This window comes from Schistocerca nitens, chromosome 3 (assembly GCF_023898315.1).
Source record: "Schistocerca nitens isolate TAMUIC-IGC-003100 chromosome 3, iqSchNite1.1, whole genome shotgun sequence".
Lineage (NCBI taxonomy): Eukaryota > Metazoa > Arthropoda > Insecta > Orthoptera > Acrididae > Schistocerca > Schistocerca nitens.
Window position 1 is genome coordinate 321,979,861 of NC_064616.1, and position 17,667 is coordinate 321,997,527.

A 17,667-nucleotide genomic window follows, 5' to 3' on the forward strand; every position below is an offset into this window, starting at 1 on the left:
TTGTTTCTGAAAGTATTTGTATGGAGTGTAGCCATGTATGGAAGTGAAACATGGACGATAAACAGTTGGGACAAGAAGAGAATAGACGCTTTCAAAATGTGGTGCTACAAAAGAATGCTGAAGATTAAATGGGTAGATCACATAACAAATGAGGAGGTATTGAGTAGAATTGAGAAGAAGAGGAGTTTGTGGCACAAATTGAGAAGAAGAAGGGACCAGTTGGTATGACATGTTCTGAGGCATCAAGGGATCACAAATTTAGCATCAGAGGGCAGCATGGATGGTAAAAATCATAGAGGGAGACCAAGAGATGAATACACTAAGCAGATTCAGAAGGATGTAAGTTGCAGTAAGTACTGGGAGATGAAGGAGCTTGCACAGGCTAGAGTAGTATGGAGAGCTGCATCAAACCAGTCTCAGGACTGAAGACAACAACAACAACAACAACAACATGAACATGAAAATGAACATTTTCAGTTGACATATTAATATAGTGTTTTATATACACAGTTATTTTACTTATGACAGGCCTACATCCATTGTGTTCCAAAATCTTTAGACATACATTTATGAAATGACATAATACAAAGCTGTCCTTTTCCCTTTCCTGCTTCCAGCTTTTCCCCCACACCCCACCTCCCGACACTGCACCAGGCTGCGATCTAGTATCTGCATACCTCCCTCACCAGAAAGTGCTCTTCTCTCCACCTCACTTGTACACTGCTATCCTTCCCCCTTCTCTGCCACACTTCAGATTGTTATTAACGTGACAGTTGTATTCCGGGCAGATCTGCTGCTGTTAATGATCATTTGCGCACAAGGTGTGCTCTCTTGTGTGTATGTTTTCTTTGCTGAAGAAGGCTTTGGATGATAGCTATAATGTGCAACAATCTTTTCACTGTATCTGCGAGCAACTAAATGCGTCATTTTTGTGAGGAGCAGTAATCTGTATTAGTGGTAATATTATCAATAGTTGACTCTGTTTCCAAGTCGCTCTTGTTGGTTCCATTACAGTTGTATTTATGTTGTACTGTATTAACAGTTCCTCAGATTTTTGCTTTCTTTGTCTCGCTCTTCCCCCGTCAATATTAAAATCACCACATATTACACACTCTTTGATTTAGTTTTTTCTAGGAGAATGCACATGTTTTTGAGGACAGTATTAATATTTCCACTTAGTGATCAGTATGTACAGAATACTCTTAACTCATTGTGCACTGTACCTGTAATCTCTAAATCTTTTTCTTTACTTTCAGGTATAATTTGCATATATCATCCATCTACAATCATAACTCATGACTGGTTTAACAAATATTGCCACTTTTCCATCCCTATATTCTGAACTGCAGAAACAGTTTGCTAGAACAGAATCTTTTATGCTAAAAATGCATATTTCATTCTCTTAATCCATGTTCATTTATAAACAATAGGTCTGGTCATGTTTCATTTATAAGTACTTCTAATTCTTTAATCTTCATGTGCTGTACATTTTTGATGCAGAATCCTGAGCTTAAATTGTTTTTTCTTTAGAATAAAGGCATGAGAATAAAAACCGCCAGAACTGTAGGCAGTGGTTCAAAGCATGATTCAATTTAAAATGCTACATTCTTAATGTCATTGAAATTATTGACAATGCAGTAACTTGTCATGAAGCATGGGCTTCTATGAGTATAAGAGCAGCAAAGTAGTGCCCAACAAATACTGAAAATGTGTGTAATTTATAGGCATACTATTAAATAGTACCAGAAAATATCTGTCAGCTGTATTGGTATCATGTCATATTCCATACCAAGATAACCTGATTAAGGAAAAGCTTGCTTGTATGCTACTGCACAGTCGTAACACAACAAAAGACCTTGTATTGAGAAATTAGTGTTCTTTATATCTGATGTACTTCAAAGTTACAAAAGAATCAGAAACTTTCCCTATAATTTATTTGATATCATGGAAATTGTCTAATTTAACTTGCACAAAAAATAAACAAAATTTAATTTTTAAGGTTTACAAACTATTCCTGACAATTTAAAAATGCGTAAACGATGTTCACAGCAATTTGTTTCTCCATATGTAAAAAAAAGTTTGTCATTTTAATGACCTTTACACAGTAAATAAATCAGGCCAGAGAAAATTAAGTTAACTTTTCTTTATTTGTCTTTCAACTTTACACAATATTGTCTTAATATCAAAATACACTGCTGCAAAAAAATGCAACACCCTCAATAACTGTGTTTCTGTGGCACCAGGATTTAATATGTGCATATTAAGGGATTTTTGTGTTAGCAATTCATATAGCACTCAGAAGACGCATCTGTACACCCTCTACTTTGACTCTGCAGGCAGTAACTGTGTTGACTTTAGAGGTGAGCAGCATTTTCAACATTCATTCTAGGATATAAACACGGCCTACCCATAAGTACATAGTCCTGCTTGGACAGCTTCAGCCATTTAAAAGGGGACACATGTTGCACTTGTTTGGTCATCAGGGATTTCTGGGAAACGTCTGCTTGCAGCAGGAGTAAGAACATTTGTGTATCTGGCTAGGCTATCACTGATACTGTGGCACTGCCAGTCATAGCTAGTCATGCAAGAGTTAATTGAAGAGTGGATCTCTGTTGTCTTCAGTGATGAGAGTAGGTTCTGTGAGTGATGAACATACCCACTCTAACACTCTCTTTTTACCAGGTTCTAGCTAAAAATACTTGAGTAACATAATCATAGATTATAAGTCTTGGCTTAGGACAGTGAAATACTTGGCATGTGTACTTATCTCTTGTTGGTTTTGACGAGTTTTCTCCAGCAATTCAGTGTTAATTGGGGTGCATAATATTAATTGCTTCACTGCAGAAATCAGAGGATTCAGTGTGAAAAGCTGGTTATATTTAATAACGTCATGTTAAATAACTTACATCCCTTTGAACTCTACCAGTGTTATTTCTATGTAGCAAAATAATAAATTTCTCAACACCTTCAATACCATAACTAGGCAAATTGGTCCCAGTGATCTTACCATATTTTGAGACCGTAACACTGATGCAAAGTCCAACGACATAACTAACACGAAACTTGTAGATGTATTAGGTTCGTACAATCTTAGAAATATGGCTAACATGGATCCAAAACTGCTCAAGACACTGTTAAGTATAGTAACATAGACCTTCATTACTCAGACCACCTTGCACAACAGATAGAATATAGAAAAAACAGCTACTAAAATCATACCAAAAACTTTTGAAAAGAAACGAGTTATGAGCAATAGTTACTTCAACTGTCAGCAAATTAAACTAGCTGAGGAGACGTGGGATAGAATCTGCATTGTGATTGGGCAGATGACAAATGGGAAGGGATTTATAACATCCTATTGAGACACTTTGATTCCTGTTCTCCCATTAAAGAAATGCAGACTGGGCCAATATACAGTCAAAGTGCAAGAAATAACCAACTCAGACTTTCAGGCCAATCTTGTTAAACCCAGGCAAAATATTCATGACCTAGTTGTCCCGTCAAAATCAACTAGGCTGAACCATTTCATACAAAAATATAAACCTTGAAAGGAGAACTTTCAAACCTTAGAAAATAAGCCTACAGTAATGAAATCTTACAATCTACAAATGTAAGCGAGGCCTCCTGGAAACTCATCAATAAGTATCAATAAACCTCCACAACTATGGATGGCAAATCTTTATCCATTATACAGGATGGTTATAACCACTTCCCTTCTTATAAAAGAACCAAAAGCATTATGTAACTCTTTTAATAAACATCACCAACAGGAAATCCAACACACACTATAGAATTGTACCAAGTTATACCGAATCACACTCAAGCAGTCAGTTTTGAATTTGATGAGGTTAAAGAAAATGATATAAGGAGGATAATCCTCACACTGAAGAACAAATACTCGGCTGGATGGGATGGTGTGTTGAGTGTAGTAGATAAAAAATGCATAAAAGAAATAGTTAAACCACTAATGTACCTCATAAACTGCAGTATTAGAGAAAGCACTTATCCTTTTAATATAAAAATAAGCAGTGTAAATAAATAAACTTACCCAAATTCTGATATTTATTACTGTAGCTTAGTCAGAAGCAACAACTAGACGAACTTGCAGGTACCTTATATCTCACTGTAGTTGACATAATCATCTTCAGAGATTCAGCAATTGTTTAGATAATTAAGATAATTCTCATTTATTGTTCTGTCTCATATATGTACAGCTGAGATGAACAAAGAATTAGAATTATCTTTCTAATGTTATATATGATTATCTGCTGTGGTATCTCCGGATAGGTGAACTGTGTCACTGCAAACAAGTGACCTGTAAGAGCAACTAGTACTTGTCTGGTCCTAAGGTTAGCAGTTTCAGTGACTCAACTGGCAAAAAGCATGGGAAGTATATTGTTAATTCACTATGTGATGATCAAAAGTATCTGGACATCTGACTGAAAATGACTTCCACGTTTGTGGCACCCTCCATCAGTAATGCTGGAATTCAATAGGTGTTTGCCCACCTTTAGCCTTGATGACAGCTTTCACTCTCGCAAACATACATTCAATCAGGTGCTGGAAGGTTCCTTGGGGAATGGTAGCTCATTCTTCACGGAGGGCTGCCCTAAGAAGAGGTATTGATGTTGGTCGGTGAGGCATGGCACGAAATTGGCGTTCCAAAACATTCCATAGGAGCTCTATAGGATTCAAGTCAGGACTCTGTGCAGGCCAGCCTATTAACTGTTACTGTCATGTAACCACTCTGCCACAGGCTGTGTGTTATAAACAGGTTCTTGAACATGTTGAATGATATAATCGTGATCCCTGAATTGCTCTTCAACAGTTGGAAGCAAGAAGGTGCTTAATCCATCAATTTAGGCCTGTCCTGTGATAATGCCACGCAAAACAACAAGGGGTGCAAGCCCCATCCATGAAGGAAAAAAAAAAAATAACGACCACACCATAACACCACCGCCTCCAAATTTTACTGTTGGCACTACACACGCTGGAAGATGGCGTGCCCCAGGCATTTACAATACCCACACCCTGCCATCGGATTGCCATGTTGTGCCGTGATTCATCACTCCATACGTTTTTCCACTGCTCAATCGCCCAACGTTTACGCTCCTTACACCAAGCGAGGTGTCGTTTGGCATTTACCGGTGTGATGTGTTGCTTATGAGCAGCTGCTCGACCATGAGGTCCAAGTTTTCTCACCTCCCACGTAACTGTCAAAATACTTGCAGTAGATCCTGATGCAGTTTGGAATTTGAGTGTGACGGTCTGGATAGATGTCTGCCTATTACACGTTATGACCCTCTTCAACTGTTGGTGGTCTCTGTCAGTCAACAGATGAGGTCGGCCTGTACGCTTTTGTTCTGTAAGTGTCCCTTCACGTTTCCATTTTACTATCACATCGGAAATAGTGGACCTAGGAATGTTTAGGAGTGTGGAAATCTCGCATGCAGATGTAGGACACAAGTGACACCCAATCACCTGACCACGTTCGAAGGTTGTGAATTCTGCAGGGCGCGCCATTCTGCTCTATCACGATGTCTAATGTCTACTGAGGTCGCAGATATGGAGTACCTGGCAGTAGGTGGCAGCACAATGCACCTAATATGAAAAACGGTTTTTTTTTGGGGGGGGGGGGGGATCCGGATAACTTTGATCACAGGTGTGTTTGCAACTACTTTTCCACAGTTTTTACATGATTTAAGAAAGTTAAGCTTGTACACAGAGAAAATTTCGTCTCAACAAAATAGTTAGTAGTATACTTCACATTTATGTTTCCTTTGGCTTTAATTTTGTATTAATGGAACAAGTGTGAAAACACTAATGGTGTGAAATTGAGAATCATAGTACAAATTGCTTCAGAGAATTCGTGTTTAGAGAACAGATGTAACTGCTGTGTTATATTCACCGGCATTTGGAACATGTTTTCAGTCACTTGATATAGTGATCATTCAAAATACCAGTGACAACAGAACTGGACAAGTTACAATAGTGTCTTCACACTGGATTCACCAACAGGCAGTTTAGTTTCTGTGCTTGTGAATGAAATGAAGTGAGAGATAGTTTGTTGCCTATATACTACAAATAAATGGCATCTACACATGGCAAAACGCACTTCAAAATGAGAATCCTTTCCGATGTGGAAAATAAAAATAAAAAAAGTTTTGACTGGTAGAATTTATTTATAAATAGAGACCTGATTATATGCATTATAAAAACTAACGCATTAAAATGAATAAAATGCATGAAAAGTGTAGAAAATATGCAAGATCAAATAATAAAAAAACATGGGAGTTACTGTGTTTATAATATCTCTAATTCGAAGCTGTGCATATCAGTTACCGGTACTTCGAAGAGCGCCGGCCATGCGAAAGGTAGTTACATTTAGAATGCTGATAACGTTTTCTGAATTCTTTCTGATAGAAAACAAATGGTTCAAATGGCTCTGAATACTAAAGGACATAACTTCTGAGGTCATTAGTCCCCTAGAACTTTGAACTACATAAACATAACCTAAGAACATCACACACATGCACGTCCGAGTCAGAATTCGAACCTGCGACTGTAGCGGTCGCGCGGTTCCAGACTGTAGCTCCTACAACCGCTCGGCCACCCCGGCCGGCCTTTCGCGTAGAGATTAGGAAGGAGGCCTTTCTGGGATTATTTCCTAAAAATTACCAAAATGGGGACACATAGCGTGTTTCAAGAATTGTTCCTTCTTTGCTCTTGTTTTCGGTAACAAGCAGATGCGATGCAAATGAGTCGCAGAGAAACAATCGGTATGTACAGGACCAACTTCGAGGTATATCGCTCGCTGAGAGGCACAATTAAAAACTCTATAAGATGTTATTAAAAAAAATCACTATTTTTTTGGAACAGCATTTAGTTTTAGTTAATACTATTGGATCACAGAATTATTTACAACGATTTTTACATTTTTATACTGTTGTAAATATAAAAATCAAAGTACTATGCCAAATGTTCGATAGAAAGATTGTGTCTTTGGTCACTCAAAACATTTTTATAAGCAGAAAACGACCGTTCTACATCAACTGAGGTAACTGGGCAGTATTTGGATTTGGGGGCTGTGTGGGCACTTACTGTTTGTGGTAAAAGTTCGCTCGACCCGTTAATAAAACTATCAATTAGGCACAAGGGTTCAAAGCCTTCGTTATTATTTAAACATTTTCAAACTATTCTGTAAGTTTTCTTGGGAATACCTGAGCCAATGAGGACATCACTAGAATAATTTTATTCATTAACTGAATAGATGCATTCAGCACCAAACCTTGAGTTCCAAGCCTTTCTATACTTGCCGGTGTATGGTTAAGATGAATGCTAATCACAGCAAGGTCTTTTTTAATACCAGAATCATTTAAAGCTCTTTTGCACTGGCAAACTGCCCAAGCCTCTGCACTAACGAAGTCGTTTACTACCCCTCTTAAGGGCTCGATATGTTCATTGTAAAACAACACAGCTTCGACCCACGTACCCCAACGTGTTACCGCTGGTTTGGGGGGGCAAATGCACACTTGGTAGTTTTCCCTTGCACGTACTGAAGCGAGAAGGAGTGTTTAGAACATTTTATTTCTGGATGAAATCAGTTTATTTACATTCACAAACATGGAACGTACTTCCTCAGCAAGGCGATGTACTCCATGAGCAAAGCACATCACATATATCAAATTGGGATAAAATACTCGGAAGGCTTTTCCTGCTTCGATCATATATGGAGCTGCATCTGAAGTAAACACAAACTCCCTTTCATCTGCAGAATATTCAGGTAATATTTCTCTAATATCCTCATTCACAAATCTGGCTATCGTAGAATCATTTACTTTTCAAAGTTCTCTGTAGACCGCTAAATAGGAAGAAGAAGGTTCTTCTTTTAAAGCACCAGCAATTACCTTTGCAGATAATGGCCACAAGTGTCTGTAGTTTCGTCAACTAAAATCCAGATAACGCTGTCCTTGAGCTCATTGCGTATTTCTTGCAGAACATTTACGTAAATAGTCGGTATGTAATTTCTGCACAATGTTGATTCATCTGGTATATTTTTAATTAAGAAATATTTGTGCAGGAAGTCTTCGAGGATAGGGTTTGTAATTTTGTGAAGAGGAATATTGCTTGCAAAGAATGCTTCACATAGATCCACGTTAAACCGACTTTTGTGGTTACCTTTGGACAAATGCGTGCTACTGCAACTTGCTGTTGTCAAAAGTTGTTGTCATGGTCCTTCCTTCTTCATTCCTGCGATATGAAGACTTCTCTTGACATGCTAGTGCTATTTAAAAGTTTTTTTTTTTTCACAAAATGTTTTCCTCGCAAACTTGAAGATGTAAAACAGTTCCGTCATGTGTAAATGTTCCAGGATGGTCAGCTATCCACGAAACACCGTTTCTGTTTTCGGGCGGCATGGCATACAACATGTTACACACTACACGTCGTAAAAACGTTCGACTGTCTACAAGTAAATAGAAAGCTAAACTGAAACAAGGGACGTGGGACTAAAGGCTTGCGTAGTGTAATATTTGCCAACGCGTACGGTACGACAGTAGAGGGGATTAACCAGGTGCACGGGTGCAGGAACATAGACTGACTGCCTGTTTCTCTTCTGTAATGATTTCGCTAGGCAGTAGCCTCTCAGTTAGCGATTGCACGCAGTTCTAAGTCGCGGTCAATCTGTGAGACATCAAAACCAGATCGAGCTATAGACCTCCCGTCTAAATTTTTAGAATATTGTAAACATACAACGAAAATATGCATCGTTACTAGTTTTTAGCTAAAATCTGCAATAATCGGTGAAAAGGAGTCAAATATTTAAATGTATGTGAAACTTGCAAACGCATATAATTGCAGTCTCTAAATGATAACCAAACGGATGAAATAAAATGAGCAGAACATACAGTGAGCACATATACGTATAATAATGTAGATAAAAATGGATGAAAGGTAGATGGAGAGAAACAGTTCATCATATTCCAGCCTTGCTTCGATTCAGTATTGTGGGAAAGACCACTCACGCATGGCCTGATCCTCTGAAAAAATTGAGATGTCCATCCTCACTGTCCAACTTTGCCTATAAGGAGAGGTTTCCACCAGTGGGACAGACTTTTTGAAACAGTCTATGCGGTGATGGAGGTAAAGGTCCAAAGATATGACACCCTGCAACCATTCACCCTGGTGGGCCGTCATTTGTGAGTAATAGACGAAATAAAGATTCAGAATTTCGCGTCATGATCTATACGTTTAAAAATGAAAGCACTTCACATAGTGGTTGCATAGTGTAATGGTGAAGGTATCGACCTCACGTACAGTGTGTTGTTGGTTCGAATCTCGGCAGTTGTACGTAATTTTTTTCTATTTTAAACCTTCATCGAAATGACTTTGATCATTATTTTTATTCAGTTAATTGTTATAAATGTAATTTTTCTATTCATTGGTGACATTATTTTAATCAACGTTTTAATTTCATTTGCTCTTATTTTTTCTTCCTTTCGTTTTTTGCACTTGGAATCTTCGTGCATGTGAATCTAGTTAATTTTATGTATATATCATTATGTTTAAACATTTGAAGATGCCGCTGTGTGCGTTAAAACCAGAAAGCAAATGATGAAATAATCTGTAAACGTAGGCTTCCCGACGGTTGTCACGGTCAATAAAATTCTTCTGAGTTTGAGGCCGCATGTCATCTGTAAATTTAGCAATACACCTTGAGGAAGGCGCCTTGCCACAGTCGCCGAAATGTCGGAATTTTACAGATAACAATGGGGCCTCAAACCCAGAAGAATTTTATTGATGATGAAATAATCAATTTATATGACTGCACAATGGATCTTTCGTTAAAAGATTTACCTGTAACTGGATGGCTATCGTCATAGAAACATTGAAAATATACATTCTTATTGCGCTATTTACATATTAACATAGATGATGATTTAAACGAAAGCAGGGATTATAAGTAAAACAAAATACAGGAAAAATGAGAAACAGAAATGATGAATGCAATAACATTGATGAAAAGTCAGTTGACAAAATGAAAGTAATTAAATCGAAATTATACATACCAATAATCAAAATCATATGAACTATGATTCCAAATGAGAAAGGCGGATAGGTAGAAATATGAGTGCAAATGATGAACCTTATACGATGACAAATATGACTGACAAATGAATAGAAAATACATTTAAACCAATTAATTGAATAAAAATAATGATCAAAGTCATTTCGATAGAGATCTAATAATAAATAAGCGTATATCACGAGTTTTGAACTGCATGGGATGTCAGTACCTTCGCCATTACGCTATGTAACCGGACTGTAGGCCCTTATCAGTTCTAAATCCATACACCAATACGCGAAATATTTACTTAATATTTACTTTCAAATCAGTGCACACCAGGATGAAAGACAGTACGGCACCTGCATCCCTTACGGATAGTTTTGAAGAGTCGATTCTCCACTTTCTGCGACATTATGTTAAATTCAATGTTGCGGGACGGACCACATTTCTGCGGTCATGTGCTCCAAAAATTGATGTCTCTAATCTGAGCCTTACCCTGATAGCTTACAACTTTTTTTTTCCTTTATTGTTATTTTCAAACCCGTTAACAGGCAGGCCAGCAGCAGAATGCTACGCCGCTCTTTGGCCGCAGAGAACAACAAATATACAAATGAAGACATATAGAGAAAAAACGTGGTGGACATAGAACCGGAGACAAACACTTTTTAAAATACATGGAGCCATTCACGGGCGTAGAGTCCAAGATAAAACTTGTTCAGACACTTGGACAGAGACGAATATTGTCACACGTGAATGTAGGTGCACAAAAACGAACAACACTGAACCACTTAAGCACAAAACGACGACACACACAGAACACGACTCATTGACTCCGGCGCGTGAATGTTCACTAAACGTGTACGAGTCAGGTACCTGCCAAGAGTGGAGGAGAGGGGGGGTGGAAGAGGGAGAGGGGAGTGCAGATGCCAAGGGCAGGGGAGATACGGGGAAGGGAGGAAGTGGGAGGGGAAACCCGGGGGAAAAGGGGAGGAGGGAGGGGACAGGGGAAAAGGAAAGAGAAGGGAAGGGAAGAGAACGGAGGGTAGGTGCCTAAAGGAAAGGACACAGGAAGTTGGGGGGGGGGGAAGAAAGTTGATAGGAGGGGTAGATGGAGGGGAGGAGGACATCATCAGGGAGGGGGAGCTGGCGGAAGCCACCTTGGAAGTGGGTAAGGAGGGTGGAGAGATGGAGACTGGGTGGGACGTGGGAATACAGGCACGGCAGCGGGCGAGGGTGGGAGAGGGTGGGTGGGACAAGCGGATGAGGAGGATAGAGTTTGCGGGAGGTGTACATGATCCATATCCTTTCAAGGAAGAGAAGGAGGTGGGGGAAGGGGATGATATCATACAGGATCCGCGTGGGGGAGGAGAGACGGATGCGATAGGCGAGGCGGAGAGCATGGCGTTCAAGGATTTGGAGGGATTTATAAAAGGTAGGGGGGGCGGAGATCCAAGCCGGATGGGCATAACAAAGGATAGGGCGGATGAGGGATTTATAGGTGTGGAGGATTGTGGAGGGGTCCAGACCCCACGTACGGCCGGAAAGGAGCTTGAGGAGACAGAGTCGGGAGCGTGCCTTGGCTTGGATTGTCCGGAGATGGGGAGTCCAGGAGAGGCGACGGTCAGGGTGACGCCAAGGTACTTAAGGGTGGGGGTGAGGGCGATAGGACGGCCAGAGATGGTGAGATAGAAATCAAGGAGGCAGAAGGAAGGGGTGGTTTTGCCTACAATGATCGCCTGGGCATTGGAGGGATTGACCTTGAGCAACCACTGGTTGCACCAAGTGGTGAACTGGTCAAGATGAGATTGGAGAAGGTGTTGGGAGCGCTGCAGGGTGGGGGCAAGGGCAAGCAAGGCGGCGTCATCGGCAAACTGGAGAAGGTGGACGGGGCGTGACGGCGGCGGCATGTCCGCCGTATACAAAAGGTACAGAAGGGGGGAGAGGACGGAGCCTTGGGGCACACTGGCGGAGGGGAAAAAGGTGTAGGAGTCGGTATTATGGATGGTGACGTAGGAAGGATGGTGGGAGAGAAAGGAGCCGATCAGACGGACGTAGTTAATGGGAATGGCGCCGGTTTGGAGCCTGAAGAGGAGACCGGAATGCCATACGCGGTCATAAGCTCATTCGAGGTCCAGGGAGAGGAAGATTGTGGAGCGACGGGAATTAAGCTGGTCGGAAAGGAGATGAGTGAGGTGAAGGAGAAGACCGTCGGAAGAGAAGGATGGCCGAAAGCCACACTGGGTAACGGGAAGGAGGCGGTGCTGGCGGAGATGCTGGTGGATGCGGCGGGTGAGGATAGATTCCAGGACCTTGCTGAAGACCGAGGTAAGGCTGATGGGACGGTAGGATGAGACGGCGGACGGCGGTTTGCCAGGTTTAAGGAACATCAGGATACGGGAGTTTTTCCACAGGTCAGGGTAGTAACCGGTGGACAGGACTACGTCGTAGAGCCTGGCCAGGGTGGAGAGGAAAGAGACAGGAGCTTCACGAAGGTGACGGTAGGTGACACGATCATGACCAGGAGCGGTGTTGCATTTCGTGCGGAGTGTAGCGATGAGATCCTGTGTAATGATAGGGGCATTGAGTTCCATGTGTGCAATGTTGTCCAAGTACTCGAAACCAGGAGTGAGGGGAGGGACAGAGGTGTCAGTTCGATCGGGAACATCCGGGAAGAGGGAGTAATCAAACTGGGGATCATCGGGGATGGAAAAGACATCGGAGAGGTAAGAGGCAAAGTGATTGGCTTTACTTAGGGAGTCAGGGAAGGGGTGATCATCATGGAGAAGAGGATAGTAGGGGGAGGGTTTATTTCCGGTAAGGCGACGGAAGGCTGACCAGAACTTGGACGAGTTGATAGGTAGGGTAGCATTTAAACGAGTGCATGTCTGTCGCCAGTCCCGGCGTTTCTTAGCCGCGAGCAAATTACGAATGTGTCGCTGGAGTTGCCGTTGGCGTCATAGTGTGTCCGGTTCATGTGTGCGGAGGAAGGCACGGTAGAGGCAGTGGGATTCACGGAGGAGGAGGACAGCCTGTGGGGTAAGGTAGGATGGTGGAGGTGGACGGCGACAGTAGGGACGTGGGCCTCCACGGCCTGAGACAAGGTCTGCTGGAGAAAGGAGGCGGCATGGGTTACATCGTCAGGGTGGTTATAGGTGAAGGGTTGGCTATCGACCTGTGTGGAAAGGGTATCCCGGTAGGCATTCCAGTTAGCACGGGAATAGTCATGGACGTAATTAGGGGGAGGGTCATTACGAGGGTCGGGGTGGGGGCGACGACCGTTTGAAACGGTGAGGACGACAGGGAGATGGTCACTACCAATAGGCTCCAGAACATCCACAGTTATGCAGCCAAGGAGGTTGGGGGAGGTAAGGATAACATCAGGACTGGAGTTGGATTCGGGACGGGTATGCTGGGGGATGGGGATGAGGTCGCCTTGAAGGGAGGAGAGGAACCGATGCCACCGCCGAAACTGGGCGGCAGAATGACTATGGATGTTGAGGTCAACGGCGATCATTTAGGAGGAGAAGGTACAGTCAATGTGGGAGAGGAAGTCGAAGGGAATAGGGGCGTTAGGGCGGACATAGATGGTGGCGCAGGTAACGGTAAGGCCGGGGAAGAAGAGACTAAGGATCAGGTGTTCGGTGGGGTCGGTAAGGAGAGATTGGAGCCAAACAGGGATCCAATGGCAACTCCGCCACACGTAATCGGGAGGGGATTATCGGAGCGGTGGAGGAGGTAGGGCGAAATGTGGACGGTGTGGTTGGGTTCGAGGAAGGTTTCATTGAGGAGGGAGGCATCCACGCGGTGGGTGGCAAGGATGTGCAGGAAGAGGTTCTTGTTGGCAGGAAGGGAGCAGATGTTGTTGAAAAGGATACGGTGCTGTCGCGCCATGACAGGGATTTAAACAAGGATGGGAGAAGGTGAAATGGGCCTGGTTGTTGGAGTAGGTGGCGAACATTTTGAGTTTGAAAACGGAACGGGCGGCGAGGGATATCTGTTGGAGGGTGTGCGGACGCTGAAAAGGATGAACATTCTGAAGGACGATGGTGAGGAATCTGATGATGTCCTCAGCCGTAGGGGGTGGGCGAAGGGAATTTCCGGGAGGGGTGGGGGCGTCCAGAGGGCGGACAGGAACGGTGAGTTCAGGAGTGGTAGGAGGGGTTCGGGCCTTACATTTCTGGGAGTATGTAGGATGAGGGAGGTTACAGGTATTACAGGAGGGGGGGGGGACTGGAGATTGGGGCACTGCCATAAAAAGTGGGCTTGCCTATAGTGTGGGCAGGTGGGGGCCTCGCGGCACTCAGATATCGGGTGTGCATTATACCGCAAGCACCTTTGGCAGCGGAGGGATTGAGGAGGGGAACGGGAGGGGTCAACTTCATAACGTTGGTTAAAAAGGAGGGCACCCTCCTTCAGGAGACGGTCTATGGAGGAGGCGTGCTCGGAAAAGACCCGCATAAGGCAGGTGGGGCCGGCAGAGTTGTGGATGCGGCGAACCGCACGCATCTCCAGATGGGGATGTGCCTGAAGCTCCGCCAACACCTCCTCCTCCGTGATCGTCGGGCTAAGCCGAGTGATCATGGCGGTGTGGGTCGGAGGGCAACGTGGAGGTTGAGGTTGGCGGGAGGGAGGCGGGGAAGGGGCAGGAGTGACGGAGGCATGAGGGCCAAAGCGGGTGACAGGGATGCGGGAAAGGAGATCTGTGTGGACGGTAGGGCTGGGGGAGGAGATGAGCACCGAATCACGGCGAGGAGTGAGCAGGGAGATGGGGGCACCTGGAAAATGCTGGCGAAGGAAAAGGGTGAGGTTCCAGGCCTCAAGAAGGGAGGGATCAGGACGGGAGAGGAGGTAGCGGTAGGAAGAGGGGGTGGTGGAGGAGGAGGAGGGGGCAGAGACAGGCAGGGAGACATCCATGGTATCATGGGCTGGGGAAGGGGGACGAGGCGGAGCCTTTTAGGGAGTAGAGGAGGCAGGGGTGCCACTGGGGTGCTTGACGGCGGTGGAGGAGGTTTGGGGGATGGGAGTGACTGGAATGTGGCGGGCAGTGGCAGGTCCCGGTGCTGAGGTCGGCGCCGAAGATGTTGAGGGTGATGGCGAAGGCGATGGTGAAGACGATGACGATGAAGGCAAAGGGGAGAGTTGAGCGTGGGCCGTAGCCCTCTGGGCGACCACCCTAGCGGGGGCCACAGAAACGGAAGGAGAAAAGGGAGGGAGTGGAGGGAAGGGATCAGAGGAGGTGCGGGAGGGAGGAACCGGGGATGGGGCGACAAATAGTGAGGGAGAGGGAAGAGGGAAGAGTGGGGGGATGGACTGAGGGGGGAGTGATGCGGCACACCATGTGATAGTGGTGGCGGCGGCGGAGGGGTGCGTGTAAATGATGGCAGTGCTGGTGGCAGTAGAGGCGGTGGTGGGGGTCGACATTATGAGAAGGGGAAAAGCACAGGACAGGACAAAGAAGGTGACGAGAAACACAGAGTAGAAGGGACCGAGAAACTATGAAGAAGACTGAGGCTGAAGCCCCACTCTGCTGTTGCTGGTTGGGGAGGTGACGCTATTGCTGCTGCTGCTGCTGCTGGACGCTGGCTGGGACCGCAGCTGGACGCTGGCTACTGGGAGGGACCGCTGCTGGCTGGGACCGCTGCTGGACGCTGGCTGCTGGCAGGAACCGCTGCTGGCTGCTGGACGCTGTCTGGGACCGCTGCTGGACGCTGGCTGCAGGCTGCTGGCAGAAACCGCTGCTGGCTGCTGGCAGGAACCGCTGCTGGCTGCCGGCGGGGACCGCTGCTGGCTGCCGGCGGGGACCGCAGCTGGCTGCTGGCTAGGACCGATGCTGGCTGGACTACTGCACGTTGACGAGCTGGCGGGCACCTGTAACACCTATCCCTTCGACTGGTACCTTAATAGCACAATCGAAGGGTGGTATTCAAACGAATTACCGCCGGAGATGGCTTACAACAAATTTGTTGTCCAAAAATATTATATGTTTCTACAAATGTTGTTGGGTGCGTATTAAGCATGTCACAAACAGTTAAGTTCCACGGGAGCTTATAGCTATTTGTTTAGCAAAACTGGAAAGGTGTTAGCTGTAGAGGTTTGTTACTGTCATTTCTTCCGTCTATTTGCTATATGAAATCAACTCGTTATGAGCGCTGCCTCAGACGGCACGCGATACTTGTCGAGCGTCGTCGGTAGATGGCAGCTCGCACGTTACCTCTTAGCGATGGGTAGGGATGGGCTGAACTGTGACTTTTCAGTATTAGTGATTTCTGCGAATGCTTCTTTCAGTAACTGCAATTCTTAGACGCAGTTTACAATTACAGTTCATGCACTCTACCAATTCTATTTTCGCGATTTATAACGGTAGATCTGACAGTCGCAAGTAAGAACTAAGAAGCAGTTTCATGAACACGAATGCTTATTTCCCCGTCCTGGAATAAATTCCGTTCTAAAGATATTTGCTGCAATTCGCAGTTAACTAAATGACGACAGAGCTTACAATCAGGCAATAAAAATTGTGATACGAGTGGTGTATTTTGAAGATTATCTTGGTTGACATGGTTCAGATACGGATCAGACATGTAGATTTGTGGGTAGATTTGTGTCCACAGTCATAACTTACTATGCATGTGAGTTTACCAAGGCGACAGCAAGGAAGGAAAAAAAAACCATCAGATTCGTGACTGCTCAAAACACACGAAAACACACAGGTCTACAAAAGGACATGTAAGGAACGTTTTCAATATAATATGTTGTGTTGTAGTGTTGTGGATGTATCTAAGACAATAATGTGTTAGTTTCCTTAAGAACATGCTTAAAATGTATCTCGTTACTTTGTTAATAATGTATTAGTTACTTTGCTGTATGAAAATGCTTACCACATATCCTATTTCTTTTTTTAAGTGTCGTGCATACAGAGTGTTAAGTTTGTTCATGCTCAAAATGGTAGAAGTTAGGATCCCATTTGGAAAATTTACCTGGACAAGGAGTGGTGATAAAACTGGAGTTCGCCTTGGCAGGTAAGAAAACGTATTTACAGGTTATGTTAAGAGTGTACATGACAGGATTTGAGCTGCATGAGAGTTCAGTACCTTCGCCATTACGCTATGTAACCAGACTGTTGTAAGTCATCATCATTTTTAAATCTGTACATCAATACGCGAAATGTCGAAATTTTTGGTCTTAAATGAGTGCCCACCAGGTAGAAAGGCAGGAGGGAGGCTCAATATTGCAAGGGTCTCATGGTAGGGGCACTTAATGCATCTTAACAACAATGCATAAAATGATAGTTTTGTTGATGCAGTTGTTAAACTGGAGGGGGGCACAATGTTACAAGGGCAGATTGCCATACGTCAACCCAGCTTAGATCACAAAGGCCCTTACAGGTACGTCTGTCACCTCACAGATAAATCTGTCAGCTCAGCCAGTATTCCATGGCATTGTGGTGGGCACTATCACACTCTAGCCATATTTTACAGATTAAAAGAAAGGCTAGAACAGTGTTTGTAAGAACCAGTAGTTAACTGTTCGTTACTTTCATGTAGTTTATTTCACTACATACAGTCTTTGGCGTTGTAAAGCTTTCCCCCTTTTGTGAATTAGTA